General features: G+C 39.2%; 1 long non-coding RNA gene across 2 annotated transcripts in view; it reads right to left on the bottom strand.

Moving 5' to 3' along the window:
- The window catches only part of LOC142436259 (uncharacterized), an 89062-nt gene that overhangs the window by 47735 nt on the left and 25327 nt on the right, over window positions 1-16000 (bottom strand). The gene's annotated exons all lie outside the window — the stretch shown is intronic.

Below are 16000 nucleotides of genomic sequence, written 5' to 3'. Positions count from 1 at the left end.
TTGACTTAACAGAGAGATGAAACATCGACTATAATTCCTCATGATGTACAGAGGTATTTTCCTGCCTCTCAGAATGTTATACTCTATTTCAAATTAGAGTTAAAAGCCACCCAATCCCATTGCAGATGAAATGTGGGCAGTAAAAAAGATTTTTTCTATGGGAGAGCGAGGCGGGACATCAACTAAAAGGCGGGTTCTGTTGAAAAGCTAGCTGGGCTACCCTGAATTCAGCGGTGAGGAGGAAGGTATGCTGGGTAGTTTTTGTTTGTTTTGACACTTTGCTCTCTTTCTTCAGGGGTTCAAGTACAGAGAAAGGGTAAAGGTACACCCATGGCTGAGCTGTGACATGTACACAGTAGACGCTGCACTGAAACAATGCTATGAAGTTACTTGAGAACTTACACCTGCAAAGGACTTTGTATTTATACCTCACCATTTTATATTCTTAGAATTATTATACACTGGAATAGTGTTTAAATCAAATCAAATTAAGCAAAAAATACATGAAGTTTCTCTATCACCTGGAGATTTTTTTTCTAGGTAACAGTAACTAAGAGACAATTTATAAATCTCTACAGGCAAAGAGGGATGAAGGGAAATTGCTTTCTCTAGCAAGAGTTTGCACTAGACTACAAAACTAACGGTTGATATTTCAACCCACTCAGCACAGCCATGAAGAAAACTACGGCGACCTGTTTTTGTACCATCGATGGAGGTGAGAAAATTGCTCTCTGACCAGCGGAATGGCAACATCTCTACTGTATCTCAATTTAACATACAATTTTGTTTCTGAAAATACACTATTTATATAGAAATTTTATTAAATTGGGGATCTTTAGGTTAGGAATATAAACCATAAGCTTTCTTTGATTTTTCTTTAATGCTGATGATATTCAAATAAAGTTTAGGAAAGAGTAATGATTATGATGTTCTAACTCAATGATGAATAACAATTCAAGGACATTAATGGTATGGATTTACTATTTTCTATCAGTGACACTCATTAATTAAAATAATCATCCTTCGTTACTATCTGAAAATTATCCCTCATTACCATTTGTAAGAGGTAATTTTCTAAAGTAGAAGCATCAATAAAATAACAAAGAATGACAAAAATACAATCTAACAACAGTGATATGTGCTCATATTCTAAATATGAAAATCCAAATAAGTATATATCTTTTTAAAATTATCAAAATATCTTATATTTTCCTGAAATAATGGTATATAATTCAAGATTATTAATGAAGTTGCAAGTCACATGAAATTGAAAAGATGAGGGGGTGTAGGGAGGGAGGGGAAAAACGAGGACATGATGCCAGGGGCTTAAGTGGAGAGCAAATATTTTAAGAATGATGAGGGCAATGAATGTACAAATGTGCTTTACCAATTGATGTATGCATGGATTTTGATAAGAATTTTATGAGTCCCTAATAAAACGATTAATAAAAAAAAGAAATTGAAAAGGTGAGAAAATACCGTCAAGTTAACTGAATCATATTTATAAAAGGTCTAAAATATAAATTTAAAACAAAACAATATCATTATTATTTAACACACAACACTGGAAAAACAATAATTTTTATAAGACTCATATAGTAATAAGAAAAAAGATGACTGATAAAATAGTTCATTAAAAATTATAGTTTTAAGAAAAAAATGCAAAATTCATAGAACCTAAGTGGCTAAAAATCACCATAACACGTAGACTCACTGTTATTTTGTTCTAAAAGAAAATATCTCAATTAAAATATTATAAAAGAATCAATTTATTCTTTCTTACCTGATTTATCAGTAGTTTAACCAGTATCCACTGAATCCTACAAGCATTATGAATAAGCCAGGTATTTACACTTTCTATAATATCTCTTGTCTTTATGGAGCTTTATTTATTGACTTTTAAATTTCTTTCTTGGTATAAAATTTTATTTTCATTGTTCCAAAGGACAGCATTGATTCTGCAGCTCCGGGAGATGCACATATCTGATCAGAGCACACAGGAGCAGATGAAGGGGCAGGAGGAGAGAGTGGAACACAGCCTGGCCCACCAGGCCGTGAGGATGATATTCCTGAGTAGAGCAGCCAATCCACAGAGAGGACAACATGGCTAGCCCCACTACGAGACATAATGCCCCTCAGTGACCAAGGGTGATACAGGGGACAGCACCGGAGACACAGTGTGTGAATTGCACCTGACCTGATCCCACCACACTGAGGCAAAGCACTGGGGGAGTGCAGCAGAACAGCAAGAGAATGGAGAGGCAAGGTCCCCAGGGAATGCTGAAAGTGGACTTTGGGGCCAGGGCGTGGTGCCCCAACAGACTGGACTGGAAAACGCTCCTAAGGGCCAGCAAACGATCCCTGAACTAACTACAACCTTTTCTCTTGAGAACTGTTTTGTTCTGTTCTTTGTCAGTGTTTTTTTTTTTTGTTTTGTTGTTTTGTCTGGTTGTATACTGTTGCTCTGTTTTCCTCTTTCTTGTTTTCGTGCACGTTAGAGTCTCCACAGGTCTGTCTGAATAGGACAGGCAGGATGAACTATCTGGAGGAAAAACAACGGGACCGACAGTTCCGGGGGGACTTGGAGTAGGGGGGTAGGGGGGTAAGGAAGTGGTGTTCACAAACACAGGGACAAGGGAACAGCATGGGACCCAAAATGGTAGCAGGGGGGGGGGAGTGGCAGGCCTGGTGGGTAATGATCAAGGGTAAGGTTGCGTAGAGAAGAGGTATACTCTAACCCAGGTGGTGACGAAGCATGGTAGTAGGGCAGGAGGAAAGTCAAGGGAGATGGAGGAAAGAGCTAGGAGTCAAAGGGCATTTATGGAGGTCTAGACAAAGACATGTACATGCAAATATATATAGGAGGATAGGGAAATAGATCTATGTGTCTATATTTATAGGTTAAGTATTAAGGTGGCGGAAGGACCTTGGGCCTCTACTCAAACACTCCCTCAATGCATGAATATTTTCTTTTATTAAATTGGAACTCTATGATGCTCACTCTCCCGACACAACTGCTGGAGCCAAAGTCGGTGAACAAGTAAATGTGGTGAAGAAAGCTGATGGTACCCGGCTATCAAAAGAGATAGTGGCTGGGGTCTTAAAGGCTTGAAGATAAACAAGCGGCCATCTAGCTCAGAAGTAACAAAGTCCACATGGAAGAACACACCAGCCTGTGTGATCAAGTGGTCCCAAGGGATCAGTTAACAGGCATCAAAGAACAAAAAATCATATCATTGGCTGCACACCTCCATGATAGGATCGCTGAAGACAAATGGGTGCATAAGCAAATGTGGTGAAGAAAGCGGATGGTGCCCAGCTATCAAAAGAGATAGTGTCTGGGGTCTTAAAGGCTTGAAGGTGAACAAGCGGCCATCTAGCTCAGAAGCAAAAAAGCCCACATGGAAGAAGCACACCAGCCAGTGCAATCACGAGGTGCCAAAGGGACGAGGTCTAAGGCATCATGCAAAAAAAAAATGATGTGTGTGTATATGTATATATATGTGTGTGTATGTATGTATGTATATACATACCATATTGAATGAAGGGGGAAGTGGAGACCCAAGGCCCAAGTGTCGGCCAATGGAGATCCCCTTATAGAGGGGTTTAGGAGAGTAGATGGGTCAATCAGGATGCGAGGTAGTACCGATGAAGAACACAGCTTTCCCCCAGATCCTGGGTGCTTCTTCCCCCCAACTACCATGATCTGAATTCTACCTTGCAGGGCTGGATAGGGCAGAGGTTGTACACAGGTACATATGAGGGCTGGAGGCACAGGGAATCCAGGGTGGATGATACCTTCAGGACCAAGGGTGTGAGGGGCGATGCTGGGAGAGTGGAGGGTGAGTGGGTTGGAAAGGGGGAACTTATTACAAGGATCCACATGTGACCTCCTCCCTGGGAGAGGGACGGCAGAGAAGGGGGGTAAGGGAGACTCCGGACAGGGCAATATATGACAAAATAACAATGTATAAATTACCAAGGGCACATTAGGGAAGGGGGAGCGGGGAGGGAGGGGAAAAAAAAAAGGACTTGATGCAAAGGGCTTAAGTGGAGAGCAAATGCTTTGAGAATGATTGGGGCAGGGAATGTATGGATGTGCTTTATACAATTGTATGTATATCTATGGATTGTGATAAGAATTGTATGAGCCCCTAATAAAATGTAAAAATAAATAAAGACTTAAAGAAATAAATTTTAAAAATTTATTTTCATTGTAAGCTTTAAATTGGAGTTTCATAATTCAATGACTCAAGGATGCCATCAGTTTTTCTGGTATGTGATAATGTGATTACACGTATGATCATGTATCTACTGGAATTTTTTTGCTAATAAACATCTGAGTAAGCCTGAATGTTCCTTTTTCTTCATCCTAAAATCCAGTGTGTTCAACAGAAAATATCTTAATTTTAATCCTCTTGTTTGGTTTTCTAAAACACCTGGTACCCTTTCAATATACATATGTACATACTTATTGTAAGAACACTGAGCTTCCAGGTATTAAATGTCTTTACCATTTGTATCTCCTCTTCATCTGACATTTCCAGAATTATCAAGTGTGTTGCACACACACAAATGATGCCTCTTTACATAGTCATTGCATAATGATGATTACCTATTTCCTACTTAATTTATCTCAACTATCGGAGACATACTCTATATATCCTTTTGGTGTTCCTTGTGCTTATAGTATTCTTAGATTTTATATGATTCTCTTCTAATGCTAGATCAATTTTATTCTCCTTATCAGAGTATTTAATTTTTCTATCCTTGCTTCAAACTCTCATTTTTGCTTTTTTAAATAGTTTTATTAGGGGCTCATACAACTCTTATCTCAATCCATACATACATCAATTGTGTAAAGCACATTTGTACATTCATTGCCCTCATCATTCTCAAAACATTTGCTCTCCACTTAAGCCCCTGGCATCAGGTCATCTTTTCCCACCCTCCCCACTACCCCCTCCCTCATGAACACTTGATAATTTATAAATTATTATTTTCTCATATCTTGCCCTGTCTGACGTTTCCCTTCACCCACTTTTCTGTTGTCTATCCCCCAGGGAGGAGGTCACATGTAGATCCTTGAAATCGGTTCCCCCTTTACAACCCACCCTCCCTCTACGGTCCCAGTATTACCACTCATACCACTGGTCCTGCAGGGATCATTTGCCCTGAATTCCCTGTGCTTCCAGTTCCTATCTGTGCCAGTGTACAACCTCTGGTCTAGCCAGACAGACTTGCAAGGGAGAATTTGGATCATGATAGTTGGCGGGGGGGGTGGGGGGGCAGGGAGGGAGGAAGTATTTAGGAACTAGAGGAAAGTTGTATTTTTCATCAGTTCTACATTACACCTTGACTAGCTCGTCTTCCCCCCTCCCCCCAGACTCCTCTGCAAGTGGATGTCCAGTGGCCGACAAATGGGCTTTGGGTCTCCACTCCGTGCTCCCCACCTCATTCACTATGTTAAAATTTTTGTTCTGATGATGCCTGATCCATTCAACACCTCGTGATTGCACAGGCTGGTGTGCTTCTTCCATGTGGGCTTTGTTGCTTCTGAGCTAGATGGCCACTTGTTTACCTTCAAGCCTTTAAGACACCAGATGCTATATCTTTTGATAGCTGGGCACCATCAGCTTTCTTGCCACATTTGCTTATGTACCCATTTTTCTTCAGCGATGGTACCATGGAGGTGAGCACACAATGATATGATTGTTTGTTCTTTGATGCCTGATACCTGATCCCTTCAGCACCTCGTGATCACACAGGCTGGTGTGCTTTTCCATGTGGGTTTTTTTTGCTTTTGAGCTAGATGGCCCCATGTTTACCTTCAAGCTTTTAAGACCCCAGACGCTATATCTTTTGATAGCTGGGCACCACAAACTCTCATTTTAATCTCTTAGAATTAAGAGAGGGATACTTTTAACATGTTCTGCATGACATTTGTAGTTGTGCTGAATCATGATTTTAGCTCTCCTTGTTAATAATTTTCCCCATAGTTGCTAGGTTTTTATGCTAGTTTATGCTTAAATATCCTTTGTATTTGACGGGGAAAGTCTTCTTTAATAGAAGTGGTTGCTGAACAATTATGGCTAAAGAGCAATCATGTAGAATAGTTTGAAGCCAATGCAGTTTACATCAAGGGTGTTATTTCAGACCTAGTTCTAATCAAATCAACGGTTCCATCTGTTTAGAGGCATATTTCTGCTCCATAGTCCCATTTCAGAATATGCTGGAAAGCTGTGTGATTCACAGTTCAACCCTGTGTATTGCAGGTTATCACGGTGGTGATTTAGCATGTAATTGTTTCTCTCCAGCTGTCTCAATTAATGGTTGCCAAGTCAATTGCCATATACACACTTCTTCCACATTCCACCATTTTTGCACCCTTTTTCTTATAAAAATATGGGGTTTGTAAATCTCTTACAGGCTTGACTGCTTCCTGCTCTTCCATGTGTAGAAAGATTTCACCATGTAGTCCATCAAGATTTCATTCTTCCACACAAGGCCTTCTACTCCTGGAGACCTCGGTGCTCAGTAAACTATAGAGAGGAGACCCATAGATTCTTGTATCTATTCTCAGAATCCTTTTGACATTTTGACTAGAATTCACTGTATTTTCAGTCGTTCTCCTTTTTTTGGTCTGTTTTGATAGCTTATAGTTTTTGGTGCCTGTGTATGAGCGTAGCAAAAATATTTGTTTTCTCTTTTCCATTTATTTTGTCACTAACGGTGAGTCATGGGGTAAGTAGAAGAGAACAAAATCATGTAGCATTTCACTTCCCATAACTGAAGTCCTTAAAAGGCAAATAATCAAACCACTACATATATTTTAAAAGTGAAGCTAATAATAATTCTATGAAATTTGTACCAAAATTAGCACACTCATATATTCTGGTAGCACATTCAGTTGGTATGAATCAGCTGACTCTTTACCAAAAATCATTTCTCTTTTCATCGGGAGGAAATAATGAAACTTCAGTTTTAAAACTTCCTTTAAAATAAATGATACCATGTGATTATTGCCTACATGAGTCTTTACCATGTGATTTCTGTGTATTGTTTTTTGTTTTGTTTTAACTACATGACTGTTCTCATGTGAGACTTTGGGTCTCTGCTCAAGCCCTGCCTCAACACAAGAACACTTTGTTCTAACAACCTGGAATTCTGTGAGGCTCACCCTCCTGGTGTAAAGCTGAAGTCAAAATGGGTGCATAAGCAAATATGGTGAAAAAAAGCTGATGGTGATCAGCTATCAAAAGATAAAGCATCTGTGGTCTTAAAGGCTTGAAGTTAAACAAGCAGCCATCTAGCAGAGAAGTAACCAATCCACATGGAAAAAGCACACCAGCCTGTGTGATCACGAGGTGTCAATAGGATCAGGTAACAAGTATCAAAAGACCCAAAATAAGCAACAAAAAATGTGTTGAGAACAAAGGGGGTCAGAGCAGAGACCCAAAACCTATCTGTAGACAATAGGACAGATCCTCACAATAGGGTCCCAAGAAAGGGAGGAGTCAACAAAGGGGTAGGAGAGCACTGGTGAAACACACAATATTCTTCTGGTTCCTTGAGGCTTACTTATCCCCAACTATCATGACCCCAGTCCTGCCTTTCACTGTGGGCCAGATCACAGCATGAACACAGGTACAGATAAGACCTCATGACACACTGGATCCAGGTCAGATGAAACCATCAGAGACAGAAATGAGAGTAGCGATACCAGGGTGGTAGGGAGAACATGAGGAGAGGTGGGAGGTAGGGGGGACCAGTCACAATGATTGATACATAAACCCTCACCCCCAGGGGAATAAACAGCAGAAACCATTGGTGTAAGATATAAAAATAATAATTATTTATAATTTATCAAGGGTCATGAGAGGGGAAGAGGGGGAAGGAGGGAAAAAAGAGGAGCTGATACCAAGGGTTGTAATAGAAACTAAATGTTTAGAAAATGATGATGGCAACATACGTACAAATATGCTTGATACAATTCATGTACGGATTGTTATAAGAGCTGTGAGAGCTTCCAATAAAATGATCTTAAAACAACAACAGCATAAAAACCCCACATGCTTGTTCTCATGTGAGTCTCTTTTAAGCTGCTGTATTAACAACTACCAGATGTTTCTTCGTGTCTGATGTCCTTCTAGCTGGTTGGAATGGAGACAATACATCCCAACGAACTTTTGGAGTGACTTGTTAGCAGTCATTCCTGGAAGAAAGTCTACATGATCCATAAATAGATCCAAGAATGGATATGGAGCTCCCCCTTAATCCTAGCTCTAATCTAAGATCAATTAGTTCTCATGACATGACCCTGTAAGATACTTGTCCTAAAGAAGAAAGCAAAGAAGATATGGTGCTATACCAAAGTGTGGTGAAGAAATTTGATAGTGCCTGGCTATCAGCTAGAATGGCATCTGGGGTCTTAAAGGCTTGTTTCCAAACAAGCAGCCATCTAAGTGAGATGTCAACTAAATCCACAAGGACGAAGCACACCAACACCCGTGCCCTAAGGACTGTAAATTATATAATCCAAAGCAAAAGGAGGGAATGATATCAGAACTTACATTGTGAGATTCAGGTTTGCAGAAGGCGACAGATGACAACATATTTTTGAGATCTATAACTAAGCCTCCAGTGAATTCCCTCTAACCATAATAAACTGGATACAAAGAGAGAGTACTGGAGAGGTGACATAGCAGATTAAACTGACAAACCTCACTTGAATGATTAAAACCTTATCACTTGATCTGGTTTCAATATTTTCTGTTTATTTGTTTGCATATTGAAGTTTATCTCTGAAGTATTCTGTTATCATGGGTAGCCTTAAGGAACCTTTGTAATATGTTTTTCAGTATATGAAACCAGGATTGATGAACCTGTAGAAACAAAATTAGAATAAGGGTCCCTGGGGTAAACAGTGGGGAAGTTGGGGTAAAGGGGAAGCAAATATCAAGAGGTTCATGAAGGACAAAAGTGTTTTGAAACTGATGGTGGTAGCAATTGCATAATACTGCTTGATGTGACTAAACTATGGAATGGTATAATGTCTGGATTAGTTACTAATAAAATGGTTTGGGGAAAAATAAACAAAAATCTAAACAATAGTTTACCTTGACTAGTAAATAATTTATGCTTTCAATAATGTGTTCTTTTGAGACATATATGAGATCAAGCTGACAAGTGCAGCATGGAAAATTAGATAGGAATCTTAGGGTAAGTGGACTCCAGTTCGTGGGGGAAGAATAACTTGTGTGAGTGCAGAAGAGAAACACCACACCCAAAGCACGGGTGAAAACTTCATGCAACATGGAAACTAGATTGGAGAACCAGAGGACAACTAACGACAACATGGGTACCATATTAAATAGAATGTGACCAAACAATGCCATTGCTCAATTTGTGTGGAAAGTCTCAGAATGTAACCAAGCTTCTTTTGTAAATTTTCTTCAAGAACCCAATAAAATAGCAAAAAATGGACTCAAATGATAAAACATGGGTATACATTACAAAGAAATACACCCTAAGAAATTTACACTGAAGTAAACTAAAGTATAATGGTATAATATGAACTAACTATTTACCTGGCCTCCAAACCTGAGCTCAGTGTTATGGTGTACCTCCCCAGCATGCCATGCTTGACTGAGGATGTAGTTTGGTCATACATATATTCCTTAATATGCTTTACTAAAAAAAAATAGATTGAGCACTTATAGTGGCTGGGATGTAGTGAATGTTTTGAATTAAACAAACTTATGGCATAGATACTGTATTAGCGATATATTATAGACAGAGGAATTTAGGATCAAAGAATTCAATAACTTGCTCACAGTCACATGTTACTGGAGCTGAGAATTAATACTCCTATTTAATTATGGAGCTTGTGCTCTTCACGAATATAATTTCTCAAAACTAAAAATTAAAACACAAGAGTAGTTATGAGGGCAGGAACTTTGGTTGTTTTACTGGCTGTTTTATTCTTTGCTATTTACTCTTGTGTCTATACTAATTTCTGGCACATAGTGTTTATTAAATATTTGGTGAACATATGAAATGTAACACTGTTGAAAGAACATTTTGAAGCAAAATTTCATCCTATCCTATATGTATTTTCAACCCGCATGTATTTCCAGTTGTACAGGCTAAAACTACCATATAGTTGCAATATACTGCTAACGAACTTTGTATTACAGAATTCAGTATTTGTAAATTATTCTTAGTAACAAGCATCAAACACTAAAATTAAAAAGGTCAACACACTAAAACCATTTGGAGAACTTCTAATGCTTCCCACTATTTTCATTTTGCCTGTTTGTAAAGAAGCTCTCATATTACTTATTTGTGAGAATACACAATTTATTTCAAACTCACTATTTACATTGGTAAACTGAATAATACATATATATCACAAGGTAATAGTAAATACAGACTAATTACATGAATATAAAATACTTTATTAGCTTATATGCTTTTTATAGTTTCATAATGATTAATAAAGGACACATTTTTACTTTACCTTTGGCATATAGTTGAAGTTGGAAAATTTCTTAATATTTCTGCTTCAAACATTTGTAACTTCATATTGTTGGATGTGATAATTATTTAATACAGAATTTATAGAATTCACATGTTTTCAATACTTATCTTCAGTGACATTTTCCTCCATTAGGAAAACAACTTAAATTTATGTACTAAACATCAGCTTTTGTGCTCAAATTTTAAATTTCTCTATCTGTGCTCATATGACAACAGTATGTCAAAACTAATCTTCCTGAGACTAAATATGGTAATTTCATCATGGCATGAACTAAGTACCATGACTCTGTTATATATCTACTTTTATCATTCTACATTCAAATACCATGACTCTGTTATATATCTACTTTTATCATTCTACATTCCACCTATCATCCATCTATCTATCTATCCAGCTACTTCCCTACCAAACCTACCCACATATGTACACACTTACCTACCTACCAACTCCCTAATATTTACACTACATATATAATTTATTGAAAACCACAGGTGCCTGGGTCTAATGAAGCTCAAATTTTTATGTGTATTTCTCCGCTCGTCACCTTTATAAGAAATAATAATCTATTAATATCAAGATCCAACAGAAGCCAGGAACATTTAAAAAATGGAATCAGGCACCTTAAGAAAGTAAAAGCAGAGTGGGCTGGGAATGCAGCTCGCGAGTTGCTCTGCTCAGTGACCACATGCCTGTAATAGCATTCACTACCCACTGAAAGAGGAGAAGGAGCAGCTTCTTCCATAGACCATGGATAAAATTCATGATCTGCCCTAGGCGTCTGCAATTAACTTCCAATACATTGGTGACTTGGAATGCAGAGTCAACTAATCTTCGCCTGTTCTTTCTTTCTGCTTGGCATTTCTGACAGTCTTCCCAAGAACGTCCCGCTAATGGCGAGTGTGTTCAGCGAGCAAACGGAACACCTTCTGACGCTCAAGCGTGGTTCTCCTCGGGGACCATTAGCCTGGCCTGCAGTTGCCCGATCAAGACTGCAGTCCTAACATATGTTCTACCTTACTGAAATCTATTTTCCCCCTTTGGGGCAGCCCAGACTCCAACCTAAGTGACATGGAAATTTGATGCCGAACTTCCGTTAATCCTAAACTCTAATGGGGTGAAGCACCTGAGCAGCCACGGCTCGCTGCCTCCCTTCACTCAGATGCCTGAATCAACTCCATTCCAGATCAGTCTCAGTCTAGAAAGGAAGAATCCAATCTGCTAATCAAATGTGGTTTGATTCTGGAGGGCACGGTGCTATTTCGTAACTCCTGAGTCGGCCTGCACTTTTATCTTTAAACAATATCCAATAGGCTTTGGCAAAATTCCACTCAGTCCGATTTTCCTAATCTGATGTTTTCTTACCACCAGAACAGTGAGAGCCTTTTCACTGACACTCCATTCCCTATGAGAATATTTCAAGCATTCCACACAGGGTAGTCCAAATCGAATGCAATTAACAGCGTACATGATGTATTTAAAATCATCTCCCAAGATGTGAAGATTTACCACCCAAGCCAAAGTTTGGCTTAGTTTGAATTGATCCCTCTCCTTGTTTTCCTTTCCTCTCACTTCAAAACATCACCTCTTCAAACTGAAAAATGTAACCTTCTATAGTTTCACTGCAAGCAAAAACTATCATAAGCTGTTAATTATCGATCATGTTCCAATTATCTTTGAACCTCTTAAACAAGATAGCACTGCTACCTTGGATAAATAAGAGACCAAAAGTAGATTTGATAAATTCTGGAAGAAAATTATGAGTAGATCCTTTTGTTGTTGTTATTGGATATTTGTTTGTTAAGGAAAATGATTATCATAAGGGGCTCTATGAATCTCCATTTTGAGCTAGAGATATATTACAAGACAATATAAAGTAATGCATAATTACTTTTAATAACTCCTGTATTGATTTCTATATCCATATATTCCTTATTTTAAATATGCCTTTCTAATTCATTGCAATAGAATTGAAAGGAGATTTTTTGTGTATCCTTCAAAGTGATTTTTTTTCAAAGCTATGTATTTAATTTTTTTTTCACAACACAAACTTATCACCTTCAAAGTGTTCTACATTATACGTAATACATTTTTCAAATCTGTGATTCCATTCTTGGAAACATTTTCCAACTCATCTGTTTGGATAGTTGATAGCACTTCCCTCATTTTTGTTCCCTCACCTCTTCTATGTCATCAAATCACTGTCCTTTCATGTCCCTCTAAATTCTCAGAAACAAAAAGTAGTCACAGGGAGTGAGGTCAGGTGAGTTAGGTGCATGGGGCAAGAGAGGCATGTTGTTTTTGCCCAAAACCAGCACACTGAGATGACTGTATGAGCAGGTGCATTGTTGTGGTGGAAAAACCAGTCCCCCGTCTGCCACAAATAAAGCCGTTTTTGGTCACCTTTTATGGTTACGTTTTATGCCACCTTTTCAGAATCTCTAAGTAGAAAGTTTGATTAGCAGTCTGACCTGGTGGAAGGAACTCCAAAGGTACTAGGAGTCGACATTTGCATCCATTTGGGATGTTAAAAGACATCCAGAATGGGGTTTGTCATCATTCAATACTCCACCTTCTTTGAAATGAGAAACCCACTCAGACACTTGAGTTTTTCCCATAGCGCTGCCGTTGGAAGCTGTGTTCAACGTCACAACAGTTTCTGTGGCATTTTTACAAAGCAGGAAACAGAATTTCACACCCGCCTGCTGTTCTCTTAAATCAACCATCACGAAAAAGAGGTCCAAGAGCAGCGCTTCTCCACCTTCCTGACGCCGAGACCCTGTCACACAGGTCCCCGTGTGGTGGTGGCCCCCAACCATAACATTTTCATTGCTACTTCATCACTGTCATTTTGCTACTGTTATGAATTGGGTGCCCCTGTGAAAGGATCGTCCAAACCCAAAGTAGGTCACGGCCCAGTTTGAGAACCCTTGCTCTATAGGGATCCAGAGGAGGGCTGGTGGGTGTTACCCACTGACCTTCAAATTAGCAACACAACACTTTTCACGCAGTGTCTGGATGCTTGTGTGAAAGAAATCGATGAATGTGGTGAATTGTGAGATGATAGACAGGAAATAAATATGATGTCTAGTGATTGTGAAGTGGCTGTCAGTACAGGCTGGGCAGGCGTGCATACTAACAACCACAGCCATGGAACATGTGCTGAGACCGATGAAGGGTGTTGACTAGACCAATATGCTGTGGCTTGTTTTTATCCCTAAAACCAATTCATGGAGTGATAATTCCAATTCTTCCTCGCTTTATAGCCAAGGCTCTTATCAATCAGGAAAGTAAAAGGCATTCAGTAGACTGAGGTAAGTGCTCCTTGTACAAAGAAAAGGAAAGCTAGACAGCAGTGAACTTCTAGAAAATAGTGAGGATCAACAGAGTGACTGTCAAAATTAAAGTAAAATGAAGAAACAAAAGTGGATTTGAGAATTTATAATCACAAACAACCTATATAATTCCAAACAATTTGCACCCAATTGCAATGACCATTCTCTTTGGGGCAATAACCAGTCGTGTTCAGACATGACCGCAGTGGTGTTCAGGTGAATGCTAGGAATTACACAGAGGCAGAACTTCTCCCAGGAAGTAGTGAAAACAGATTTTATCTAAGAGCCACATTTTTACAACTACCTCATTCTACTTTGGCTGAATAAATAACTAGGGGATTACAGACCATATTGTTTTTTTAATATTCAGTACTGTGGCTGGCAAACAGCAGAGTTCTTGGATACTCTTGCACAAGTAAATGATTAGTTATATTTATTTTCCAATCTGCCAAATATCTATTGACCATTGATAAGATTATGGAATTCCCAAACTAAGGAATAATAACATTGAAAATTCTCATAACAGTGCTTTTAAATAAAGATGCAATATAATGGTATAGAACAAAAAGAGATCAGAGAGATGGATTTTCCACAGAGAATGCGAAGTAAGCATAGACTACAAGTGGATTAATTCCTGCTCTGATCACCATGTACTTGCCATTTCTGCGGTCAAACTGGAAGACAGGATTAGTCTGCATTTCTTTCAAGGATATGTTAAGAAAATGGTCAACCTATATGCTGTGAGTTCACACTGAATTAAAACATTAAGGAGAACGCTAGAGTATATGGATTAGATATCATGAACGACTACACTCTGAGTCTCTAGGAAACCCAAGGAGACAAACACAAGTGGGTACTTTTCAAAGAAAGTGGATCAGTCTCACAGAATGATGTTAAATGATGTCACCATTCTCACACATTTAGACGTAACATTAAGATATTTCACCCTTATAACTGCTGATGTCAACATTTGGCAGCAGAGTCTACAAATCTGCTGGCTTTGAAGCCACACTACCTACAAGAGCAGTTCTCAACCTGAGATGCAACCCCTTTGGAGGTCAAATGACCCTTTCACAGGGGCCGCCTGATTTAAAACAGTAGCAAAATTATAGTTATGAAGTCACAACAAAAATAATTTTAAGGTTAGGGGGTCACCACAACATGAGGAAGTGTATTAAAGGGTCCCCGCATTAGGAAGAATGAGAAGCAATGATGTATGGGTCTCCAAAAGAGCTTACCATCCTCAAAAGCCACAGAGTACTTGAAATAGTTGGACTTTTTAGAACTACTTAGTAGGGTGGCATTGGCTAGTTGCCTTGGGGCAGCTCTGGCCCTGTGACCCTGGGTACAAAAGAATGTAACATTGCCCAGCCTGCACCGTGCGTACCAGAGTGCCTATGAGCTCCCTGAGGCACGCACTGTGGCAGCCTGCCCTTGAGGCCTTCCTCTTTTACTGCCCATCACTGTCCCAGGCATGACGTGCTTCTCCAGGGACTGGTCTCTCAGATGGTCTGTGCAAAGGATGTGAGGCAAGGCCTCGTCATCTTCTGTAAGGAGAACTCTGACTGTACTCACTTCAAGACAGATGTGTTTGTCCTTTCAGTCCCTGGTACTGTCAATACTCTCCCACACCATGGCTCAAGTGCATCACTTTTCTTTGGTCTTCCTTATTCAATGTCGAACGTCACTGCATAGGAGGTGATTGAAGAGACAATGCTTTGGGCCTCTACATAATACCCTTGCTTTGCAACACTCTAAAGAGGTCTTGTGCAGCAGATTGACCTAATATAATACATATCCTTAGATCTTGATTGTGGCTTCCATGATCAAAGCAAGGAAAAGGGCAATATGAAATCCTTCATAACTTCAATCTTTTCTCCATTTATCATGATATTATGTATTAGTGCAGTTTTAAGACTTTGGGTTTTTGTTTTTTTTAATGAATTGAAATCCATACTGAAGTCTGCCATCCTTGATCTTCATCAGCAGGTGCTTCAAGTTCTCCTCGCTTTCAGCAAGCAAGGTGGGGTTGTTGTCTGTCGTTGTCGACGGTATTGTTCTGTGCCATCAGTCCACTGTGACACATAGTGAGCCTGTGCACAGCGGAACAAAACACTGCATGGTT

Source organism: Tenrec ecaudatus, unplaced genomic scaffold, assembly GCF_050624435.1.
Source record: "Tenrec ecaudatus isolate mTenEca1 unplaced genomic scaffold, mTenEca1.hap1 Scaffold_1867, whole genome shotgun sequence".
In the NCBI taxonomy this organism is placed as follows: domain Eukaryota; kingdom Metazoa; phylum Chordata; class Mammalia; order Afrosoricida; family Tenrecidae; genus Tenrec; species Tenrec ecaudatus.
This window is presented reverse-complemented; position numbering and strand designations above follow the sequence as displayed.